This window comes from Littorina saxatilis, linkage group LG1, assembly GCF_037325665.1.
Source record: "Littorina saxatilis isolate snail1 linkage group LG1, US_GU_Lsax_2.0, whole genome shotgun sequence".
In the NCBI taxonomy this organism is placed as follows: Eukaryota; Metazoa; Mollusca; class Gastropoda; order Littorinimorpha; family Littorinidae; genus Littorina; species Littorina saxatilis.
In genome coordinates this window covers 41,504,541-41,519,541 of record NC_090245.1, presented here as the reverse complement: position 1 = coordinate 41,519,541, position 15,001 = coordinate 41,504,541, and positions in this window count along the sequence as shown.

The following is a 15,001-nucleotide window of genomic DNA, read 5'->3' as shown; positions in this document are numbered from 1 at the left end:
TGATAAATTATTATCAATCTTTACACCAAGGACTTTATGGTGAAACACTTCTTCCAATACTTGATTTTTAATATAAAGAGGTGGAATGCTCGATAATAGATTTTGTCGTTTCTGTCTTGTGGTTATTAGCATAAATTTTGTTTTTGTATGGTTAAGAGACAAATGATTTAACTCTGACCAATTCAGGAGTCGATTGGCATAGCAACCAGTATCGGGATGCGCAGTATCGACACGGTAATTTAGAGGTCCGACCAATGAAATGAAAGAGTTTTGAGTCTGCGCATCTCGATACTCGATACTGGTAGTCTCGAGACTATAGTCTCAATACTCATTCTCGATACTACTGGGCCTTTAGGCGCACCAGGGTGCTGTTCATCCTCGAGATCAGAACTGATTTAACCAATCGTTTTGTAGACACTCGATACTGAACTAGGGCGGCATAGCCACAATCGTCGATAACACGGATTGGTTCATTTCCATACTCGATACTCGCAGTATCGAGATCAGACCAATGAAATGAAGGAGTATCGAGTCTGCGCATCTCGATACTGCCAGTATCGAGTGTGACAGTATCGAGGGTCGATCTCGAGAACGTGGGCCTTTTGGCGTTCCATACATTGTAAACAAATGCAGTGCGTTCAGTTTCATTCTGTGAGTTCCACAGCTTGACTAAATGTAGTAATTTCGCCTTACGCGACTTGTTAACTCTATGTCTCTCTCTTCGTCTCCTCTCTTTATCTCTCTCTGTCATGATCAGTTTGTCTGTGTCTCTCCTCTCTTTCTATGTCTGTCTGTCTTACCTCACCTCCCCTCTCTCTCTCCCTCTCTCTCTCTCTCTCTCGCTCGCTCTCTCTCTCTCTCTCTCTCGACCCTCTCTCTCTCTCGCTCTCTCTCTCTCTCTCTCTCTCTCTCTCTCTCTCTCTCTCTCTCTCTCTAATGCAGCCGATGGTCTCTGTGTCAGTGTCAGAATGTATGTCAGTGTGTGTCTCTCTCCGAATCTGCCCATTATCACGTCATTGAGTTTCAATTGGCGGGAAGTCTTTTATGGGGCCTCAAACTAAACTCTGATCTCCTCGGATAAGATCAATTTTTTTCTACTGAAATTGATCTTATCCGAGGATCGGTTAACGTGTCCCTCGGATAAGATCACGATTTTTTTTGGTCCCAAGGGGGGTCACCTTATCCGAGGAGTACTGTAGTAAGCTTTCAGAACAATCACGTATGAGGGCTTACATGATTACGATGAAATAAATAGTAGACTTTCAGAACAATCATTGTAATAGTCACTTTTCAGAACAATCACGCGTAACAGGCGTATCACCGACTGCAGACGAAAAACAATATGCCTGAAATAGAATTTTGATTTGTTCGCAAGTCAAGTCAAGGCAAGTGTTAACCCATGTAAATGCGCCCGATATTTTCTTGTCATCTCTAAAGTCAGGGAATGTATAAGAATTTTTTTTTTCATTACTTTATTGTCCCATCGCTGGGAAATTCGGGTCGCTTCCTCCCAGTGGAAAGCTAGCAGCAACAGAGTCGCGCTACCCCAAAGTCAAGGGATTTATTACATTTTTTGTTATGACTTTATTTTGGCAATTATGCCTAAAGTACGGCAACATGTTTGGCGTATCACCGACTGCAGACGCAAAACAATATGCCTGAAATAGAATTTTGATTTGTTCATCGTTGGGAAATTCGTTGGTTTGTTTTGTTATGCTAAAAATCGTAGTATGTTATCTATTGGACCCAAACCACCCCCCACAAACCAGCATAGAGGCTCTAAACAACAAATATTAATAATAACAAAAGGCACGTATTATTTTGTGGAATGCGAGATTTTAAAATTTTTTACATTTTTACAAATCACGGGTTAACACCAAGTCCGGTGATATTTACTCAATGAGCAAAGCTGTTCACCATTTAGGCAAGAACAAAACAAATAAACAAACATACACAAATCTGGTGTTTAACGTTTGGCAAGGAGGCATAATAGACGTGTGTGCGTGCGTGCGAGCGTGCGTGCGAGCGTGCGCGTGGGTGCGTTCGTGCGTGCGTGCGTGCGTGCGTGTGTGTGTGTGTGTGTGTTGTACGTGTGTGTGTGTGTGTGTGTGTGTGTGTGTTTGTGTGTGTGTGTGTTGTACGTGTGTGTATGTGTGTGTGTGTGTGTGTGTGTGTGTGTGTGTGTGTTGTACGTGTGTGTGTGTGTGTGTGTGTGTGTGTGTGTGTATTGTGTGTGTGTGTGTGGGTGTGTTGTACGTGTGTGTGTGTGTGTGTGTGTGTGTGTGTGTGTGTTGTGTGTGTGTGTGTGTGTGTTGTACGTGTGTGTGTGTTGTACGGGTGTGTGTGTGTGTGTGTGTGTGTGTGTGTGTGTGTGTGTGTGTGTGTGTGTTTGTGTGTTGTGTGTGTGTGTTGTACGTGTGTGTATGCGTTCATGCTAGCTGACGCCGGACAAACAGTTGCATCGTGCTTTGTTGGCATAACACAAAAATTACGATTCGCATTAGCTCGTGAGAAAAACTTGAGGTGGGTGGCTGTATATTTGTTCCTCAGAGAGGCGCCAAACATCCTGCTCTTAAACTTTTGGTAGATAAAGAATGTTCAGTATATATTTTTCTTTGTATCCACGATACCACATTTGCTTAAATGCGATTTTAACAGCTGCTTCAGCATCATCAACTCTCTCAGGTACTTCATTACTTTTTTGTGGAATATTGGGACGTTTGACATTTGCACGCGACCCACGTGTGCAGTTTGCGCATGCTGTAATGTCATGAGTTAGCTACAATGTAACTAGGATTATGTGGTTCGGCCGTTTTCTTGTGTCTTAAACAATTCAGGTTTATGACGTTTTGTGGTATGATACCCGCACATGAGTAGGTTACAGAACGCATAACAACTGCGAGAAAGGCTTATTACGACACGCATTACACTCGTGTTACAGACCACATAACCACAGAAAACCATGTTGTCGATATATACAATGAGAACCACCGACTTTTACACGCCCAAAAGGTGAGCAGACAAGTTTAAGAAGCTGACACTGAGACCTTGCATGTTGAAAAGACCACCGCTTTATTTCTTGACCATTGGAATGTGCTTACCCAATGGCACAGAAATTCCTCCGTCACGGGACAAATGTGGTCAATCTAGATGACTATAGTAAAACAATCTATCATTTTCAGGCCAATATGGAATGACTCAACAAAGTTTAAAGGGGGAGAGGGGGGGGGGTACGTGAATTCTTGCAAGGGTACACCTCCATAGTTTCAAGTTTGAATGGCATGAGCGACCTCCCCTCTCTCAGAAACTTCTGTGAGGTTATTCCAATCAAAATAAGAATAGATGTAAGGGTGTGCTCAGACATTTGGATTAAAAGGCTGAGAGACAATGTAAAAGTATTACCATCAACATCATTTTACCTTTTATTGCTGAAACAAAACAAAACTGAACAATTTTGAAATGAGTTAACTCCATTTCCTGGGGAAGTTCTGGACAATTGAGCAGCAGGTCTAACTTCGACTCTCTACATTCTGTGAGAATAATCAGGCATGCCTGCATGATCAGAGTTACCTCACTTAAATGTACTTTTATTATGATATCAGGAGTTACTTGTTACCGTTAAATTTTGTGGGTGTTCATATTGTTCTTGTTTCCTAATGGGCGAGGGCAGATTGTAAAAAAAATGCCTGTATTTCGTAATGGTGTGTGCCTGAACAAATGTTTCTTAATCGTTTCCATTTGCACGGATCGATATATTAACATGTGTTGTCAACACAAGAGGCTAAAACATATTTTGAAAATATAATCATTGGAGTTCTTGATTCGTTGTGGCCATGATTTCTGGCCCGCAATGATAGCTGACAACGTGGTATGACGTAGGTCACGTGGGTTTGGCTTGAGGTCACGTGAGTTTATGAAAACACAAGCACTTCGCGATCACTGTCAGTGATAATATTTGATATTTAAGATCGAACTAATAGTTTATGCAATCTGTAACATTTGAAAACCAAAACTAAATGATGTCTGTAACATGCAAGTTATTCATGTCGTAACCTTGTGTTTTCCAACTACATAACTTTGAATTTCTGTCATTTTTACACACAGTACAATCAAATTCACAAGATGCACAAAGCATAAGCTAGTCCACGTCTCTATTACACGAAGTGTGTGCTTGTATGCATGTCTGATCAATAACACAGCTTTGAATACAAGATTTTGGTTTCTGAAAGCAATATATTTCAAGAAGTCTTTAAATACGGGCACTGTGATTCAACAAAAAGTGGATTATATGGGCTACATGTTAGACACCAACCTTAGTAACATCATGCATTTTGGGAAGCTGTTTAAGTGATATTTCTAGACCTACTACCCTTGTTCGTGTTATGCGGACCGTAACTTTTGTGTTATGCCAACACAACACGATGTAACTATTTATCCGGTGTGTAGCTGTGATTCTGTGTCTGAATGTTCGTGTGTCCCTGGGTCTCTCTGTTCGTGCGTGTATTGTTTCGCGTGAAACGTAGGTTTACAGAGTATTGAGTACAAATTTGAATTGGACCCATGAATGTCAACGTCGAAGTTACAGAACAGCAAACTGACAAGCCCATGAAAAGCAGACCCTGCCTAATTTTTTTAACGAGCTATGGAGAATTACATGTACCGGTATTGACTGACTACGAACATGAAAAGTTTCAAGAATACTGATGTATATTTATTCAAACATGAAGCTGTATGGACGATACATAATTCTTACCTTTAGGGCATGCCCTGTAGTCTCCATTTATAGATGAATAATCAAGCTGTTAGGCTTTTACTGCTGTTGTCTTGAATTTCAACCTCACCACAAGCTTGTGACAGAAACAAATGCACAGACACACACACGTACTTTTCAGATTAAAGAGGCAAGATCCGCATTTTGAAAGCTGCTTGTATCGCTTATTCAATCAATAGTTATTAAAAAGGTTGCACATTTAAATTTTCCGACTGATTGTTATCGTTGAGAGAATAGCCAACTTGCACAATACCCCGCTTGAATAGCTCTCCGGTGCAAAAGATAAGGAAGGTTCACTTCCCTCCGGGCAAACGTTTCGCTCTCACAAGCGCTGGTGTTCTCTGGCTTGTGTTAAAAAAAAACATTTTAAAACCTCGATTAAAGAGATAGCTCCAGTCGGACATGGTGAACTTGGTCAACCTTGCTTGTTAGAAGCTGACATCCCATCTGGATGCTTCAATTAGATGTCCGTGAACATCTCCAGAGGGGATGTCACCTTGCTCCACAAATATTTTGGCCGCCATATTGAAAACAAAATGGCGGACATTGAAACAGGAATTTTCACACATTTTCGCTCATAGTTGGTGTTTGTGGGTACATTTAGTGTCTGTTCCTATTATTAATGTGATAAAGGCGTTGACAAATGTTTTATTTTTGTTAGACAAATGGAAAAGGCGATATTTGACATGTCCTGAACAGAGACTATCTAGAAATGACCTGTATCGTAAACTACCTTGTAAGCGCCCATCCCCCTTACGCCCAAAAGTAGGGGGTGGGTGTTTCTAGTTACTTTACCCTGTACTGAATCTATTCCTCATGAGAAATAGCGGTATTTGATCACTTGGTATGAGAATGCTAATGGGATTGTTGCTGTGCAAGAATGACTATACTCTCCGTGTACCTTTCTCTGTGACACAGACACGTTCGTGTGTATGCAAGTGCCTCGCCAGAATGGAACATGAAAACTAACCACAACAATCACTTTGCGTCATAGTTTTAAACAAATGCTCATATCACAAATGAAAATGATAACTCAAAATCTGTTGCTCGTGAGAAATAGCGGTATTTTATCCCTTGGTATGAGAATGCTAGTACGATTGTTGCTGTGCAAAAATGACTATACTCTCCGTGTACCTTTCTCTGTGACACAGACACGTTCGCGTGTATGCAAGTGCCTCGCCAGAATGGAGCATGAAAACTAACCAGAACAATCACTTTGCGTCATAGTTTTAAACAAATGCTCATATCACGAATGAAAATGATAACTCAAAATCTGCTTCGTATATCCAGCGTTACGACCAGCAGCACGTGTGTCTAAACAAAAGTCACAAACTTGCACACACTAAATTATGATAATTGGAGTTAGTTCATGTGTCCTGATCAAAGCCACCTAGCAAAATTCTGGAGAGAGAGAAGGGGTGGGGGTGGGTGATGGTGATACGTGTCAAACACTGCGTATTAAAAAAAAAGTCCGTTCATTTGATCTCTTTAAATCAAACTAGGTCGACCTCTTAAACACGTACTAGATGAATCTGTCATTTCTTCGTCCACTTTTGGCATGACTATCCAGACTGCAGTCGCAAAATAATGAACTCAACGGTATGACCTCATCGCAGCATATTGTCATTATTCACTGGAATTATATCTCAGTATTTTGGTTTAAACAAAATTTTATTCAGAATTTCTTCGCATGAACAGTTCGAAACACACAGCTAGGACACGCACTCAAGCAAATGCTTATATCACGTGACCAGAACAATACTAAATTACACACATTTTCGTAATGGTGGACATAACAACAATAAACCAGAAGAACAAATTGAAAGAATGGGGATGGGGAGCTAAATAGGAACAAAAGAATCTACAGAAGATAAAAAAGAAAAGGGAGGGGGAGGGGGAAGAAAGTACTAACAACCACAAGGAGAGACTAGGACGAAAGCGTATAGGAAGAGAGCATCAAGTCAAAGAGATGCAACATGTAAATTCAAGTAAATGTAACAATTTTTGTTATGGAAGGCAGTAATTCGTTAACATATAAAATACGAGACAAACGATAATAACCATTACTTCTACGCTTATTATGTAATCAAATACGATAACACAGAGAGAGGCAGTGTGGAGGTACACATACGCCTGCCCACACACATATACACTATCAATGCGTGAACACATCCATCATATCAGTCGACCAGATTTAACAATAAACGATCGGACAGACTCATGTATCAATATGTTATTACGAACAGAATATTGCTCGCTACCTTTTAATAATATTTCCACGCGTCTGAAGTGAACGGGCAACGAATTGATTGTTGTCAGACGAGCATCTGCATACAAAGTGCAGTTTAATACATAATTTTCGGCTGTTTCGTTTGGATCACCGCAAACACACTGTGCGTTATCTTTTAGATGGCGTTTACACAAGTCTGAATTAAGGTTACTAATATTTAAACGCATTCTGCAGTGTTGAACTTCGGTCTGTCGTTTTCCAAAATGATAATAAGCTGGTACACTATGATCAGTATTTTGCGAAGAGGTTAACATCTTTAAGAAACTGGTATTTTGTACCTTTGTGTGTGTGTGTATGTGTGTGTGTGTATGTGTGTGTGTGTGTGGGGGGGGGGGGGTGGCGTGGAAGAGATGGGGGTGGTTAAAAGGTATTATATCCTATACATGTTGACATGAAGTATGGTTGGGCGTTTGCTTGCTACTGGACGCTTACAAGGTAGTTAACTGTAGAAAATAATCTGCATGCAACAATGTGGCAAAGGGCAAGTTTGAATTTTTAGTCACGATTGTACCTTTGTGGTTGCTGTTTTACTATTTTCAATGTATGAGAGCTGAAGTTAGGAATCTGTATTTTCGTATATATTTCAAAAGTGTAACAGAACATTCATGGAATCAATGTCTAATGAATCTGATCATTATATCTTCATTCACACTGTATTCAAGGCAAACATTTACTTGTTCAAATGTATCATTTCATGAACGAAGAGAGATGAGGGTAGAGGGTAAAATGTGTGTCTACTTTTTGTTTTATGGGTTTCAAAATTGTTTCTGATTCAAGTTAAAAGTGTCACAAGTTATGCCTATTTCCGTTTCTGCATGTGAAGGCATATTGTGTATGGGTGGCCGAGTGGTAACGCACTTGCGCTCGGAGGCGGCACTGTCACACTCTCATTTTTTAATGAAATTGATTGAAATTTTGGCCAAGCAATCTTCGGCAACGTCCGGACTATGGGATTGAATTTCACCTCCGCAGCGTAAAAATTAGTTAATTAGTTTGCTCATTAAAGTTGTCATTAAAATCGAATTTTCACTAACAGATTAAAAATGATTGCATCGTATTCCCCAATTTCTCCTGATTTCAAAAACATATACATATGTCATGTTTACTTTAAAAATGTGCTCAGAATGACAGAAAATAGGTTTAAGTAAGTACTGCGTTCGCGCGCTACGAGGAGATGAGCGTGACCCGTCTCGGCTTTTCGGTGTGGTTAGTCGAAACTATCTTAGTAACGTCTCGGCGATGACTGTTTTTACATTTAGTCAAGTTTTGACTAAATGTTTTAACATAGAGGGGGGAATCGAGACGAGGGTCGTGGTGTATGTGTGTGTGTCTGTCTGTCTGTCTGTGTGTGTGTGTGTAGAGCGATTCAGACTAAACTACTGGGCCGATCTTTATGAAATTTTACATGAGAGTTCCTGGGTATGATATCCCCGGACGTTTTTTTTCATTTTTTCGATAAATACCTTTGATGACGTCATATCCGGCTTTTTGTAAAAGTTGAGGCGGCACTGTCACACCCTCATTTTTCAATCAAATTGATTGAAATTTTGGCAAAGCAATCTTCGACGAAGCCCGGGGTTTGGTATTGCATTTCAGCTTGGTGGCTTAAAAACTAATGAGTGAGTTTGGTCATTAAAAATTGGAAACTTGTAATTAAAATTATTTTTTTATTAAACGATCCAAAAACAATTTCATCTTATTCTTCGTCATTTTCTGATTCCAAAAACATATACATATGTTATATTTGGATTAAAAACAAGCTCTGAAAATTCAAAATATAAAAATTATGATCAAAATTAAATTTCCGAAATCGTTTTAAAAACTATTTCATCTTATTTCTTGTCGGTTCCTGATTCCAAAAACATATAGATATGATATGTTTGGATTAAAAACACGCTCAGAAAGTTAAAACGAAGAGAGGTACAGTAAAGCGTGCTATGAAGCACAGCCCAATCGCTACTGCGCCAAACAGGCTCGTCACTTTCACTGCCTTTTGCACTAGCGGCGGACTACGTTCCGTTTCATTACGTGAGTTCTACAGATTGACTAAATGTAGTAATTTCGCCTTACGCGACTTGTTTGGTGTTAGTCTGTTACTTTGATGCCGACAGCTTGACTAAATGTTGTTATATCGCTTCACGCGACTTGTTGTTGTTAACTGAGTTGCTCGTTAGAATAAAAGGCTCTCAAATTGAATCGTTCGTGCAAACCAATTTAGATATTAATTTGCGTGGGGGCATGGGGGAGGGGGGGGGGAGGATATGAGGGTAGGGGGGGATAGTTGACCCTCGACGAAAGCCAAGTCGAAGCTCGATTAAGCGCAGTGACGGAGGGCGTGAGGGAGACAAACAATTCCCCTCCCCCCTCCCCCCTACCCTCATCCCCAAATTGGTAGCCGATAATTTTAAAGTGAAAGCATACCAATATTATTGTGATTCACTCTGTTGCCTATCACGTCCCTGTAACAGATCACGAGTGAGAGATGGCAAAATGCTTTATGAGTTTTCATGTTGACACATACAAGCACACACACCTAGCTATCAATTCACTTACTTGCTAGCATAAAGTCCGGAGAAATGTGTTTCCGTTGAAGCCGAGATCAAGATGGCGGACAGTTGAGCGGGGATTCTGTAGCTCTCAGTTTTAATGTCTTTGTGGTGGATGCAGGCTGAACTCTCATGTGTTTTTTGGCTCCACGGATTCAGTAAGGTTGCCAACTTTTACTCTATGTTATAATGGAGCAGTGTAAACACCTCCTAAGCGAGTAAGTTTGGTGTTTGTCAAATCACTCTTTGCAAGTATTGTCATTTTGCCCAGATGTGACACCCGGTCTCGTGACAGACGAAATGCTTGTACAAATGTCACGTGCACCTCGCTATTTCTATGTGTAGTCGTAGCTCTTCTGCTCCACTGAACCGTATCTGTGACGCGTCACGGCTTGCCTACAGTAACAGGCACACGACTGAACTATTTGGTTGACTGATCTTGACTGTTCATTGTGTTCATTTCTTGTCGTTATTACATTGCTTACTTAAATGTCTGACACTGCCAAGAGGGGCAGAGAAGAGGTCTCGCCTATCAGCGACGACACAGAAAAAAGGCCGTGTCTTGATTTAGAGGACAGTTACTTAGACGCGTTTGATGACACAACCATCATCGAAGTAGAACAGCCCCTGCACAGCACCGTTCTCAGCTCTCCGCCAGACGCGACATCTTCGGCCATGTCGAGTTCCACTGTCACCTCCGTCAAGGAGGGCCTGCGAGAGGCCCTGACGGATCCAGCAATCCTGCTACTTCTAAAGGAGGCTGTCGTGGCCCCCCTGATGCAGCAGATCGAGGAACTCAAAGTGACGGTGGCCAACAAGGACCAAGAGATCGCGGACCTACAAGGTCGTGTCGACGAGGTAGAGCAGTATTCCCGGCGCAACTGCGTCAGGATCATTGTTCGTTTTTTGTTGTGTTACCTTCAGCTTTAAAAACTGGTCGGCTTTATTAACCAACACCAAGTTGTCAAAAACAAATAACGTTGATTTTAATGACCCGCAGTCAAGTCCTTCTGTAACCCCGTTTGCACAGTCGACGTTGAATTAATCAGGTGATGTAGAAAAGAACCCAGGTCCTGAATACAAGCATCAAATCAGTGTCGTACACATTAATGTCAGAAGCCTTAGGAATAAAATTAATTTATTGCAGCCCGAAGTTCAACGGCACGATGTCTTAACACTTTCGGAGACATGGCTAGCGCACTCTGATGATAACTCCTCATTATTGATTCCAAATTTCAGTCCCCCTGTTCGACTTGACCGTCCAGACCATCCTTATGGCGGAGTAGCAATTAAACTATGTAAAAAAAATATTTGTATTATAAACCCCGTCCTGAGTTTAACGTCGTCGGCCTAGAAGCCGTGTGGGTCGAGATAAAATTGAATAAAGAAAGTATTTTGATAGGTTCATTTTACCGTCCACCGAATGGAAATGTTCAATATTGGGAATTAGTAGACGAAAGTTTAAGAAAAGTAAATAGTCAAGTATTGAAGTTTGTGATCTGTGGTGACTTTAACGTTGATTTTATAAGTTCTCCCTCTCACAATTTTTTCAATATGTTGCATTCATATCAGCTCTGTCAACTTGTCAATGTTCCGACACGTATAACTGAAACAAGCAGTACCTGCATAGACCTTATAACTACACAAACGCCACAAATAATTAAATCTGTAGATGTTTTGCCACCAGTTTGCAGCGGTCACAGCGTACCACGGGCGATATTAAAAAGTACTGTGAATGTGAGTAACTCCTTTAAACGAACTATTTTCAATTACGATAAATTGAATATAGAAGGGTTTTGTAACGCTCTTTCACAAGTTGATTGGACAGGTATGGTGACGAATGAAATGTTTAATGATAGTATTGATTTTTTTAGTAGAACTTTTATGAATGTTGCAAAGCAGTTCTTGCCTGAGTTAGTGTACGCCTTAAAGACGCACTCTGGATTACCCCAGAAATCTTAAAATTAATCGACGAGAGAGATCAAACTCACCTGAGAGCAAAAACGAGTAACTCTTTAGAAGATTGGCTGAGCTATCGTCAGACGCGTAATCGTGTTACAGCAGCTAAGCGAGACAGAGTCCAGCAATTTTATATTGAGTTAGACGAACGCATTTCCGACCAAGGTTCCTTTGGTACTAAAAAGTGGTTGCAGTTGGTAAAGTCATTCATGGACAAGAAAGGACTTGGTGTTGATGAAATTCCTCCGATTAATATTGAAGGCAAGATTTACCAGTCAAACGAGGAAAAAGCTAACGTTCTGAACAATTTTTTTCATACAGAATTTCGTTCTTAAAACGTCAGACGACAATTTGCCTCAAGCTGATTTTTTCGACAGCGAACTTAATGAGATTTATCTTACAGTCGACGAGGTTAAAGAGGTTATTAAAGGCCTTGATAAAGGTAAAGCCACTGGTCCGGATCTTATTCACAATAGACTTCTAGTTGCTGCTGTTGACGCCATAGCAGAACCCCTGACATATTTGTTTAATAGAAGCCTTAGAGAAGGTATATATCCTAGTTTGTGGAAGACGGCTCATGTCACTCCAATTTACAAAGCCGGCCCAGCAGATTGTTGTAACAATTATCGACCAATCTCATTCCTAAGTTGTGTTGGGAAGGTAATGGAGCGCTGTGTCCACAGCCATGTTTACACCTTTTTACAGCGAAATGATATATTAACACGGGCACAGTCAGGATTTATTCCTGGTTACTCTACCATTTGTCAACTGGCTTCTATTTATGACGCGTTCTGTTTAAATTACAATATGGGAATTACCACTCAAGCTGTTTTTTGTGATGTGTCAAAGGCATTTGAAAAAGTCTGGCACAAAGGGTTATTATATAAACAGGAACTAGCAGGAATTAGAGGACAATTGTTGAAATGGTTTCATGATTATTTAACAAATCGCCACCAGGCGGTTGTTATTAAGGGTAGTAAGTCTGCATTAAAATGTATCCCGGCAGGTGTTCCACAATGTTCTGTTCTAGGCCCTTTGTTATTCCTGATATATATTAACGACATTGTGAATGATACTGAATCTATATACGACTAGTGTCTGTGTGTCTGTGTGTTTGTCTGTCTGTGCGCGATGCACGGCCAAAGTTCTCGATGGATCTGCTTCAAATTTGGTGGGCTTATTCAGAGAGACCCCGGACACAACCTCATCGATGTGACAAGCTTATTTTTGAAAGTGTCCAATCGTTTATCCATGAATCTGGTCGTTTTTGTTGATTGACTCAGTACCCATTTTCATGCCAACAACCTTTATTTTATATGCATTTTTCAAATATATAGTTAGCGAGCTACTGCTTATTTGCCACAGGATTATGGTTTGTAATGTACTATGTATATTCTTTTTTTGCATGGTTGAAAAATGAGGGCGTGACAGTGCCGCCTCAACTTTCACGAAAAGCCGGATATGACGTCATCAAAGACATTTATCGAAAAAATGAAAAAAACGTCCGGGGATATCATACCCAGGAACTCTCATGTCAAATTTCATAAAGATCGGTCCAGTAGTTTAGTCTGAATCGCTCTACACACACACACACACACACACACACACACACACACACACACACACACACACACACACACACACACACACGCATAGGTGGTTTTACAGTCATTTGGGGTCGGCTGTGTATCAAAATGCCATCTTGCTCAAAACACAGGCATTTGGGGTCTCTTTTGTTTTAAGTGTTAGAAAGTTTCTTAAAACTTCAATGAGCGTTAAATGCCATTTTAAAGTGTGAAAACTCATTTCAGGAGGTTATTACATAAAATGCAACCTCCAGCGTGATTTTTAGAAAAACAGACATTTGGGGACGATGTTTGCTGTACAGCAGTGAAATGGGGACGTATGTGTACACAAAGTGCAGAGCTAGAATTACGTTATCGGTGCTATGAATGTTTTAGGTGTTAGAAAGTTTGTTAAAACTTCAATGAGCGTTAAATGCCATTCTAAAGTGTCAAAACTCATTTCAGGAGGTTATTACATAAAATGCAACTTCCAGCGTGATTTTTTAGAAACAAACAGGTATTTGGGGACGATGTTTGCTGTACAGCAGTGAAATGGGGACGTCCAAAAGTGCAGAGCTCCCGCAGAGCTATATGAATGGTTTCATCACAGACATGGCGCTGGGCGACATATGTTGTGAAAAATTTTACAAATCACGTTTTTGCGCCCGATATTTTCTTGTCATCTCCAAAGTCAAGGGACAAACACGAAATTCCTTGACTTTTGGGGTAGCGCGACTCTGTTAATTTTAAGAATTAAAAAAAAAAAAAATTCATTACTAGGATGTCCCATCGTTGGGAAATTCCGGTCGCTTCCTCCGAGTGGAAAGCTAGCAGTGACAGAGTCGCACTACCCCAAGTCAAGGGATCTATTAGTCCTGTTTCGCCGTTATCCCAATTCGCCCCCATCCCATTTTGGCGACATTTCTCAGGCCAAGTGTCATTTTACCACCATATCATGTACCATTAGCTCCACATCCCATTTTGGCGCAATCCCGTTTCGCCGTTAGCCCATTTCGCCCCCATCCCATTTTTGCGACATTTTACAGGCCAAGTGTCATTTTACCACCATATCATGTACCATTAGCTCCACATCCCATTTTGGCGCAATCCCGTTTCGCCGTTAACCCATTTCGCCCCCATCCCATTTTTGCGACATTTTACAGGCCAAGTGTCATTTTACCACCATGTCATGTACCATTAGCTCCACGTCCCATTTTGGCGCAATCCCGTTTCGCCGTTAGCCCATTTCGCCCCCATCCCATTTTTGCGACATTTTACATAGTCAAGTGTCATTTTACCACCATGTCATGTACCATTAGCTCCACGTCCCATTTTGGCGCAATCCCGTTTGGCCGTTAGCCCATTTCGCCCCCATCCCATTTTTGCGACATTTTACATAGCCAAGTGTCATTTTACATGCCATTCTAAAGTGTCAAAACTCATTTCAGGAGGTTATTACATAAAATGCAACCTCCAGCGTGATTTTTTTTAGAAATAAACAGGTATTTGGGGACGATGTTTGCTGTACAGCAGTGAAATGGGGACGTCCAAAAGTGCAGAGCTCCCGCAGAGCTATATGAATGGTTTCATCACATACATGGCGCTAGGCGACATATGTTGTGAAAAATTTTACAAATCACGTTTTTGCGCCCGATATTTTCTTGTCATCTCCAAAGTCAAGGGACAAACACGAAATTCCTTGACTTTTGGGGTAGCGCGACTCTGTTAATTTTAGGAATTAAAAAAAAAAAAATTCATTACTAGGATGTCCCATCGTTGGGAAATTCCGGTCGCTTCCTCCGAGTGGAAAGCTAGCAGTGACAGAGTCGCACTACCCCAAGTCAAGGGATCTATTAGTCCTGTTTCGCCG